Below are 9731 nucleotides of genomic sequence, written 5' to 3'. Positions count from 1 at the left end.
TTACTTTTTTTTGAAGTTTCAATTTTATTTGTATAATATCAAGTTTATAACCTCCTTGAATGTACACGTAAAACTTTACAAGCGACAGAGACTCTTATAAGTGATACCATGAAGCAACTCCTATATGAATGTCAAATATTTACTTAAACTCTGCTTCTGGATTTTTTGCAATCCAAGGGGAATGACATTGTTAACCGGACGATTCCGGGAACAGACTGACAGCTGCAAGGCCACGGAGGGAAGTTTGTTTATAAGGGAAAAGAAAAAAAATATTAAAAAAAAAAAAATAAAAAAAATGTTTAGCCCCGCTGGGTTTCAGGCTTTCTACACCCACGTGTTTGAGTGGGAGAAAGGACAAATCTTGGGACATTGATTTCCCCATGGCAACAGAAAACGGAAATTACTTTAACCCCATCTAGTGACAGATGACTCATTGCTCAGCCTGCTGCTATTTTCCAAGCACTAAAACAATACAGCTGCGAAGAAAAGGCCAGCCTATATTATCTCATAGGCTGAGCGCTGGGGCTCGTGGGAGAGGGCAATTCTCTGGCCGCCTTTTTATCAAAGACAGACAGAGCCGGAGCCTTTTGGCGATTCTGTTATTGTATAAAGGCAAACGCGCCCGCCCGCTCTCCGTCCCCGCGCCGTCGGAGGGCAAACCCGAGGTATCCCCGGGATGGAGGTGATGCAGCTGATGGGGTGTCCTACTGCTCGGTCCTCCTCGCCCCACGTCCAGTGGTCCAACAGGGCACTTCCACGCTTTCAGTTTAACCCCCCGCCCCGAATTACATGCAATGAACTGTGCACGCCGCAGAGGAACGATTCGTTCACGAACACAGCCCGGCGAGGGGACAGCAGGTATGAGCTGGGTTTCCAGCCCCCTACGTATGGAAAAGATCTCTGATGGCAGGCGTGCATTGCTGTATTGCTGGGGAAGTCGTAACAAGATCCCACAGGAAAGGCTGAAATAGAAATATTCAGCTTTGAAAGCTTAATTATGCTAGGTGAAAGGGTAATTAGGGCGAGTGGTTTCTGAGCAAGGACGGTGGAACCGTTATCACTTGGAGTCCTTAAACCCAGATGAGGTGTTGCTGGCTTCATTCCGGCTTGTAGGACAAAGAGACAAGCTATGTGCTCAGGAGATCAGCCTGAACGGCCGTGTCTGTCTGCTACCAGCTCATCCGAGGAGCATCTCTGTTGAGCACCTCCGGCATCTGGATGACGACTCTTGCTCAGCACCTTCTGGACATGGCAGAGAAGGGCTGTTCTGGAGAGGAGCTGGTTCGAGCTCATGGATTCAAGGGTGGTTCTTCATCTGCCTCTTTCCACCAGCAGCTCAGTGCAGGAGGCACCCTCTCTACAAACACTGTTTTTCCCAAATCCTGGTAAGGATTTAGTAAGGCTTGTTGAGCCTCAGATGCTTTTTGTGCATAAAATATTACACCATTGAACGGGGAAGATTAATGCTACTACTGAGATGATATGCTGAATTATCGGTCAGTCGGCATCACTTTATTCACCTCAAACCGGGGGCGGACATCACAGCGTCGGGAAATTCAGGACCCCCGGGAAAACTACATGGCGGGATGGTGTCAGGGGATACGTGAAACATTTTCCTTGTAGCAAAGACAGTCTGAACTGCTGATACAATACCTGAGTCTTTACTCAATCTTGTCATTTGTATGCTGGTATGATTAATTTCCTGCTTCCTAACAGCAGAAAATCAGGTCCACAAGTTTCTATTTGAATAGTACAATTAACAAAAAGAATAATTCCGTTACCAGGTTGTTCTGGAAACCAGGTGCTGGGCTGCATTAACGGCACAAAGATTACCTTCGTGCATAAATCTACGCGAACTGACGGTTCCCCGGGCTCAAACCCAGACCTTGAACGGGGTGCTCCCGGCTGCGCGGTGAGCTGCTCTCTGTGCCTCGGCGTGGGTTCGTTATCTGGGAACACCCCGGGGCTGACTGCAGCCGTCCCAAAGCCGTGATTAACCGGGGTGCTCAGAGCTGCTGCCCTCACCTCGCCCTTCTCGGCTGCCGCGTCAGCCCAAACCCTTTGTGGCCAGCTCTGATTTCTGGAGAAAGAAAAGGGATGGTTCGATCCGAAGGTGCTTCTGGGCTATGAGTTGTTATCATGCTGTTCTTCCTTCTTCTGATCCTGTCCTTACAGTTCTGTTCAGCGCTCTCCTATAATGCAAAATGTCCCCCTCCCAAAAACGCAAGAGCCCTGCGAACCTGCCAGCTGTGGGGAAGGAGAACCAGAGATCACAACTGCTTATCCTTGAAAAAGAAAATGTGACTGTTACCATCTAAACTTATGCCAGCCTGGTAGATCCAGAGAAAGTCGTGGGCATTCAGATTAAACTCCATCTTTCGAGAATTCATCCATCAGCATTTGGGTTTAGAAGCCCACGAATTACGGCGCTAAACAAAAAGATTGTTCCTTTCAGAGAAAAAGCAATTGCCAAAATGTCCACGTAGAAAATGAGAATAACAGTTTTAATTCAGGTATGCTTTTTTGCTTTAATGTTCTCTCCGCTTCTTTAACTAGAAAATGGCCACATTACCTGGAAAAATATTTTTGTATTGTACTGCTTGAGTGGAAAAGAGCTAATTACATTTGTAAAAGTGGAAAATAACGTCTAAGAGGTCTTTGTAAGGCTGTGATCCTGACTGCTGGTGTCACCTTTACTGCCAATATGTGCAAATGGTAACAAAAGAGCTACCATCAACCATCCTTTACTGTCCTAGGGCCCCACTCAGCTCATAAATATCTTCACTGGTTATTATTTCCAGTTATTTAGTGTTCAGTTTGTAAGTGCAGTACTCCCATTGATGCTGCACCCCAAACCCGGAGAGCAGGGTAAGTATCGGCAGTTTCTCAACCAGCTCTGCGTGTACAGAGCCTCTAACCAAGCCCAGAGAGGCTGCAGGGGGACGCGCTGCAGCAGCCACACGTGAACCAGCGTCACTAACAAAACCGAGACCTCCGCAGCTGAGTTGCTTGCACGTAAATGCGGTTTTCCAGCAAGAGCCTGGTCTGCTGGGACCTGTATAGCACAGGGCCAGGGCCAGGCGTGGACCAAAGGGTCTGGGTTTGCGGGGCTGGTGGCTGCCCAGGCGAGTTTGAGCAGGGTAACAAAAAGCGGTTTTTTTCTCCCAGTGGACTCCAGGACTTTTAGATAATGCATTCAGACTTTCCGCAGAATATATCGTACTGAACTTTGCATAGCCAGAGGACAGCATTTCTTCTTACAAACAAGGACGTAATAGTCTTTTCCAGAATAAGAATATAAACCGCTTCCCTAGAAGTATTTGAAGCTTTGGGCAAACGTAGTGTCCGCTCTTTGATTTATCAGCCCGACCCCCGTGCCGTGTTCAGTTCTTCACAGAACACAGTCGTCCTTAGAAACACTTCCTCTGCTTCTTTCAGCATATAAACGCTGCGGTAACTTATGTAAACCACAAACAACTGCTGTACGCTTTTTGTCAGCAATTCTTAGTCCGCGCCACCAGGTTCTTCTCTCAGCGGTATCTGCAGTTTCTCTTTCACAGCCCTGCAGCATGCTTTGCCCCAAAGCCTCATCCCTCGGCAAAAGCAGCAGGCAGAGGAGTTCTGCTCCTCCGCCGGGCAGGCGGAGGTTGGGGTCCAAACTCTCCCTCTCCTTTTTGCAAAGCTGCTTTCTTCGACTCTGCCAGAATAGTTTCATCCCCCTTAAGCCATGAGGGCTTAGCTGTGCCTGGGTCTCTGGCCAGCCACCGCTCTCTCCTCAAGCAGCCTTTATACCTCCGAGCAAACCCCAAGGCCAGTTTCCCTTTGACTGCAGAGTCCAAAAAATACCAGCCCTTTCCAGTTCTCGTCAAGGCAGAAAGAGTTTCTTCCTTGGTGTCTAATTCTCCTAAGCGCGTTCAAGTTTTCCTACTGCAGCCTGCTAATTTCCAAGCAGAGTCGCCTATAAAAATTTCCCTCCCTTAATTTCAACACATTTTCCCTTCCACCGGAGCAATGGAAACGGTCGCAGGCTGCCGGCTTTCCTGGCTCGCCTTTTGAGGAAGGCTGCAAATTCATGTTTGCCGGGAACTACAATTCCCAGAAGACATCTTATCTTCCCCCAAACCAGGAACCGAGGCTCGGGGGCTCTGTCGCAACTTTCAGAAGGCTTCCTTCTCAAGGACCGAGGATGGGACGAGGCCTCCCGGAGCTGCACGGGGAGAGGAAGGTCCTGCCCAAGTAAAAGCATGGTGTTTAAGGGGCTGGCCGGTGTAAAATTAAGTGTTTTAGGGACTGCGTGAGAGTGGAAGAAACACCCTCCCCAGCCGTGTGTCTCCACTGAAGTAATATTTCAGCGTGTCTGTTCTCAGGAGTCCCCAAAATTCTCTTTAGCCTCTGATCAGGCGTGTTTGTGGTACCCGCTTGAACAGCGTGCTGTGATGCCAAACGCCCCGCTGGCTTCCTCCTCCCAGGGGAACAACCTTAGGAAAGATTTTTAAAAGGAAGGACTTAACTCCATGGCCCTAAGCAGTCTCCATACCGTTTCATGTGATGTGACTCAGTACCTTACTCGGTCACTTAACAAGCCTTAGTGCTCCTAATTAAAACCAGTCCTTGCCCAGACTATCGATGTGCGAGTGCTGTCTCAGTCAGTAAAGTCATTAATAGCGGTACCACCCCAAACAAACCTATTTGCACGGGGGCTGTAATCTCCTGAAGCGATCTCTGGTTTTTGCAATCAGAAGTCAAAGGTGTTCCTTTTACGACATCCTTCTGAAGTCTGCTTTTCAAAACGTTGAATGCTCACGACTGCGTCCGGAGTCACGAGGAGCCTCCCGAAAATCAGATAGCGGAGTACGTCATCGGCAGCTTAAAAGGTCCGAGGCTGGCATTTGCAGTGCAGAAAGGTTAGGCTCGGTTTCCAGCAAGCCAAAGGAGTTGTGTAACAAGCAGCATCGTGTTTTCAGTGCTTTAAAAACGCAGTAGGACTTGGGGTGCAACCGTGGAAAGTCAGGCTGGTGTGTCAAGAATAACACGCTTTTCCCCGGCTAAGTAAGGCAGGGCAGGAGGACACTTAGCTGCTCACTGATGGTAATAGTGTACTGAGATAAATACTGACCTTCAAACAAGTACTAGCATTAATACAAATACTAACCTAAATACAATAAACCTAACCCTTGCCTGTTTTTTTTTCCCTACTGGAACATACTCTGTTCCCAGAGGGTTTCCTCTCAGATGTCTCCGGGGGAATCTCAGCATCCCTTCTCATCACTAAATGAAGCTTCAGGAAAGCTTTGCTCTGCGGGTTCAGCCTGAACCACCAGACCGACAAAAGCTGCTGTGTCAGGAACTAGAAGATGGAAACCAAAAGTGATTCAGAGTAAAGATGAGACAACCTTTCAAAAACCTTGAATCAAGCACTTCTGAAGAGTTTCTAAGAAATATCCCTAGTTGCCAAGAGTAAATCTGCGACAGGTATTGCACCCCCACCACGTATGACATTTCCCTGTCCCTCACAGGAGGAAAATAACAAAGTGCTATTGCTGCAGAAAGCAATCGGATGATGCTTGTTCGTAACTGCTGCTGCCAGGGAAGCCTCGTTGCGCTCCGATTTCGGTGAAGCAAGTTTTAGTTGCTTAAGTTCAGCCACGAACGCTGCACAAGCCTCTGCTACCCCTCTCCCCTGAAAGGCTGTAATTTCAGGGAATGTCGTATGCGATGCTGAGTAGTTATATGAAATAATTAGCCAGCTGGCTGTAAGTAGCTGTGCAGCCTGGCATGTGATGGCTGGGCGAGATGCACCCCAAGAAATACAGGTGAGCGGTGGGACCCCCATCTGGAGGGGCCGTGCAATTGCCAGCTGTTTGCAAGAAAATCAATATTTGGACGCCTAAATATGCCACAACCATTTTGCTCGGAAATTGTGGGGAAGGAGTGTTGCTCCCTCCCCGGTTTGTTCTTAGAAAGGCTCCCGGGGCCGGCCGTGTCCCCCGTGGGACCGGGATGCTGTAGGCACATGGCTTCCCTGGGACCAGACGGGCACCAGAGGCAGCAGCAGAAAAGCAGAGCTACCCCGTCAAGATATTTTAGCGTATTTGAAATAGCCCAGTGGTTTCATACCGGATCAGCACGCTGTATCAGGGGCTGGGCGTTTTGAGCCAGAACTCGCGATCCTGAAGCACCTTTTCCTCCGCCGTCACTGTGCAGTCCCTCGCTTCCCTACCTCTATTCACCCACTTTTAAAGTAGTGTGAATACCCTCACATCTGTTAAAAACGATGGAGAGAGTGGCTGGCCAGAGTCCTAGTTTTGCCTGGTTTTCTGAAAACTGCAGGCGATTTTCCTTTCCGTTTAATACGGTTAGATGCAGGAATATTATACAACTTTTTCCCACTGCTCTGAGATAAAAAGTCACTTCTTCCTACCTTTAAAACAATAAAAGTGGAAGTAGTTCTTAAAAAAAGAAGGAAAAAAAAAAGGCCATGAACCGCTTGCTTTTCGGTCCTTCAGCGTAACACGAAAGTGACATCGGAAAGCGCCTCAGCTGGACTGGTGGTGGGCGATCCCACGTTGCTGCCGGCGTATCTTTACCCCCTTATCTCTTAACTTCACCCATCTTGTGGGTCAGCTGCCTCCCAGAGCAGAGGTGCTACCGCCCTCTCCGCAGGCTCCAGAAGGGCTTCAGAAATAGCTGCATCCACGGCGCGGTGCTGGGGTTTCGTCTCATCGGCTTAACTCCATTCCTGACCCCAAAGCATTGTTTTGCTTTAAACGCAGAAGGAGCGGCGCTGCCAGGAGATAAGGGTGTTTGGATCTGGGATGGGCAGTTTGCTCACGGCAGCCCTCGGTTACTTAAGTCAATATGACAGACGTGCGGCTCTGAGTCATGCCCAGCTGCAACCTTCACCCCCGTAAATCAGCCTGGAGATGTTTGGTTATGGGGAGAACCCAAAGATTTGGAAACAGGTACCTTCCGAAGCAGCTTTTCAGTTCAATATTAATGCAAATTCCAAGTAAATGCTGGTCGTTTGCATACGGATGTGCCTGAAGAGATGCCAGTAATGATGCCACGACCCCAAATAAATGCCGGCCCTTCTTGTAAGAGCACAGAAACCGCCGGTGTGCTCAGCTGGAAACGGGGGCTGTAGCTATGGAGCAGATGCCAACCAAACACCTCGCACTCGTGGTGTTCATCTACGTGCGGGAGAGCCAGAAAACTCCCAGCAATGACCTTCCTCCAGCTGATCGGAGATAACCGCGTATCCGGGTAACCATTAGAGACTGGCAGAAAGTTAAAAACCAAAGAAAGTTAAAGAATAAAGAAGGTAAAAACTAAGCAGCCCATCTCTGGGTGTGCGTTACAGGCTGCTGTACGTGATACTTATAATTAAATTGCTGAAGAACCGGTTCTGGTTTAAGTTTACGCTCCCTCGGTAAGTGTGACAGAGGGTAAAAAAGGGTAATTTGGCACTTCACAGCCAATTTCATTTGAAGGCTTAAAAATGACTGACACCTCTAAGGCTGCACGCCAGTCTGTTAGTGTCCTTTATGTATTTGTTAATAATTTTCAGAAATCTACAGTGGAACACCAATTGCCAGCTGAGAGAGTGCGAAAACTGGATGACAGGCAAAAATTCTCAAGGCTTTTCCTTTAATGTTTTCCTCTGTTGAAAGAGGACCTGATGGATTAGCCAGGCAAATGGGCGTTGCGGTACACATAGGTAAATACTGTGCTGCTCAGCACGCTGATCCCAAACCTCAGATAAACATTTGTGTCCAGTTATTTCCTCCAAAAAGACTTCCATGTGAAGGCGACTCATCCCGTGTTGTACGCTTGGGTATCTTTGTCTGCCGAGCACGCTGTGATTTGTAATACCCTGGTCTTCCCAGATTTATGGACGGAATTAAAGGAAGGTGAGAATATACCCCCAGCAGTGCTCTTTGGAGGTCCGTGCAGCTCATGTGTTGGTGAGTATAAACAGAAGTGATTGCACGGACTCCGCTGGGGTTTTGTACGTAAGGTTTTGTGTTTCTTTGATTGTTTTGGTTTTTTTTTTTTTTTCACTTGTTCTCCCTTTTTCAGTTTTCATCCTATGGCAAAGCCTGGTTTTACATGTTTTACTTGGACTGTGCAAAATGACTGGGAGTCTGGGGAAAAAAAAGAGGAATAGAGAATTACGCTGCTGGTTTTAGAGCTTGAGCAAACTGGGAGCAGAGCACTGGGGAACCGGGACTGATGGCAGCTTTGAGTTTGGTCTAAACTCTGGAAAGGCAGCGCGCAGCAGTTCTTATTGCCTTTTTGCACGTGTGCTTGTCAAAGAGTAAACTAACTTTCTTGAGACTAGCTTTATGCTTCCCGACGGCTTTTCTGAAGGAAAAATAAACCCCTTTTTGTGTGCCTTCAGCCTGCGCTTTCCTCCCGCGTGTCTGCACGCCTTTGCTCCGCGGTGTCCGCTCCTCCTCTGGGGGACTCGCCGGTCACCTCGGACCACCGCGTTCGGCTGTTGCTTCTTCTGCCTCCCCTGCAGAGCCTGTGGGTTTTCCAGCTGAGGGCGTTTTGAAACTTTCGTGATTCATCCAACCCCCGTTTTTTTCTTCCCGTTGTGATCCATCCGACGGGCCACGTCATAAAAATCCTTTTTCCTCCGGCCACCCTGCCCGTGGGCTACCAGCGGGAGGGTGCGGGCAGCATCGCGCAGGAGACGGGCAGCGGCGGGAGGGGACGGATCCATCCTGGCTGTTCAGCTGGATGGCCCCGGCACGGGGACCTCGGAGGAAGCACTCCTTACTGAACCTGTTGAGGAGCAAAGTCCGAGAGCTGCCTCTAGCCTGGCACGGCTCCTCTTCGTCGGAGCCCTGAACAAACTCCTCCGAGTGAGTCATCTTCTCATGTACGGGAGTCAGAAACTGGGGAGGCACCAATGCGACGATAACCGCGGTAAAACACTGGCTCTCCGTCGCCAGGAAGACGGAGGCGAAGCGGTGTAAGATGTATTAGGCCGGTTTTCTAACAAAGTTTTGAAAGTTATGAGAGAGCTCAGATAAAAAGGGAAACAAGTAAAAGCAGCCGCGTTACTGGTTGCTGCGGGAGAAGTGGGTGTCTCAGCAGGACTGTAGGCGAATTCAGAGAATTTAAGATCAGAAGCACCAACTCCCTTATCTTGTCTGACCACCTCCCTACCGGTTTGCCAGGGTATTTGTAAGTTTTCAAGTACCAATGCCAGAATAAACTATTCTGATCATCTGGCCTGACCTGCAGTGTCAGGCAAGCCACAGGATTTATAGTTTCCTTGAACAAGTGTAGTCTTTGGAAGGAAAAAAACTCCAGTCTTTATTAAAGGTATTTTTAATGATGATGGTTCTACTTCACCTGATGACGGACTGTTTCACTGGCTGGATTTGTGTCCAATCCAGCTTCGCCTGGTTCAGATTCTGACAGTCAGGTGACATCCAAGAAAGCATTTTCACTTCACAAGAGTAACTTTCCGAGAGAATAAACAAGGATCTGAGGAGCCAGGGAAGTAGCATATTGCAAAAGCATACAAAAAAGCTGATTCATGTGATAATCAAAAATTGAAGTGATGAGCTCATTTTGAGCATTTTAATAGTGTGAGTGAACGAAGCCAGAGTTTAAATGAAAATATTCAGAGCTAATACTGCCAGTAGCTATAGGCACATGTAAGCCTGACGGAGTTGTTTTAGATGCAGAGCATAACTGGAATACACAGAGCTAGC

General features: G+C 48.3%; 1 long non-coding RNA gene across 2 annotated transcripts; it reads left to right on the top strand.

The window, feature by feature from the left end:
• The first annotated feature begins 6802 nt into the window (after window positions 1-6802).
• Window positions 6803-8375, top strand: LOC115347550. 2 transcript variants are annotated; one of them, XR_003925528.2, is made up of 4 exons: window positions 6803-7263; window positions 7361-7429; window positions 7568-7964; window positions 8080-8375. It is a non-coding gene; the product is annotated as an uncharacterized LOC115347550 (long non-coding RNA). The 2 variants fall into 2 exon arrangements; XR_005933400.1 differs by having other exon boundaries at window positions 6803-7429.
• The last annotated feature ends 1356 nt before the right edge of the window (window positions 8376-9731 follow it).

Source organism: Aquila chrysaetos, chromosome 10, assembly GCF_900496995.4.
Source record: "Aquila chrysaetos chrysaetos chromosome 10, bAquChr1.4, whole genome shotgun sequence".
Taxonomy (NCBI): Eukaryota; Metazoa; Chordata; class Aves; order Accipitriformes; family Accipitridae; genus Aquila; species Aquila chrysaetos.
The sequence above is the reverse complement of the archived record's forward strand: the minus strand, read 5'-3'. Positions and strand labels throughout refer to the sequence as shown.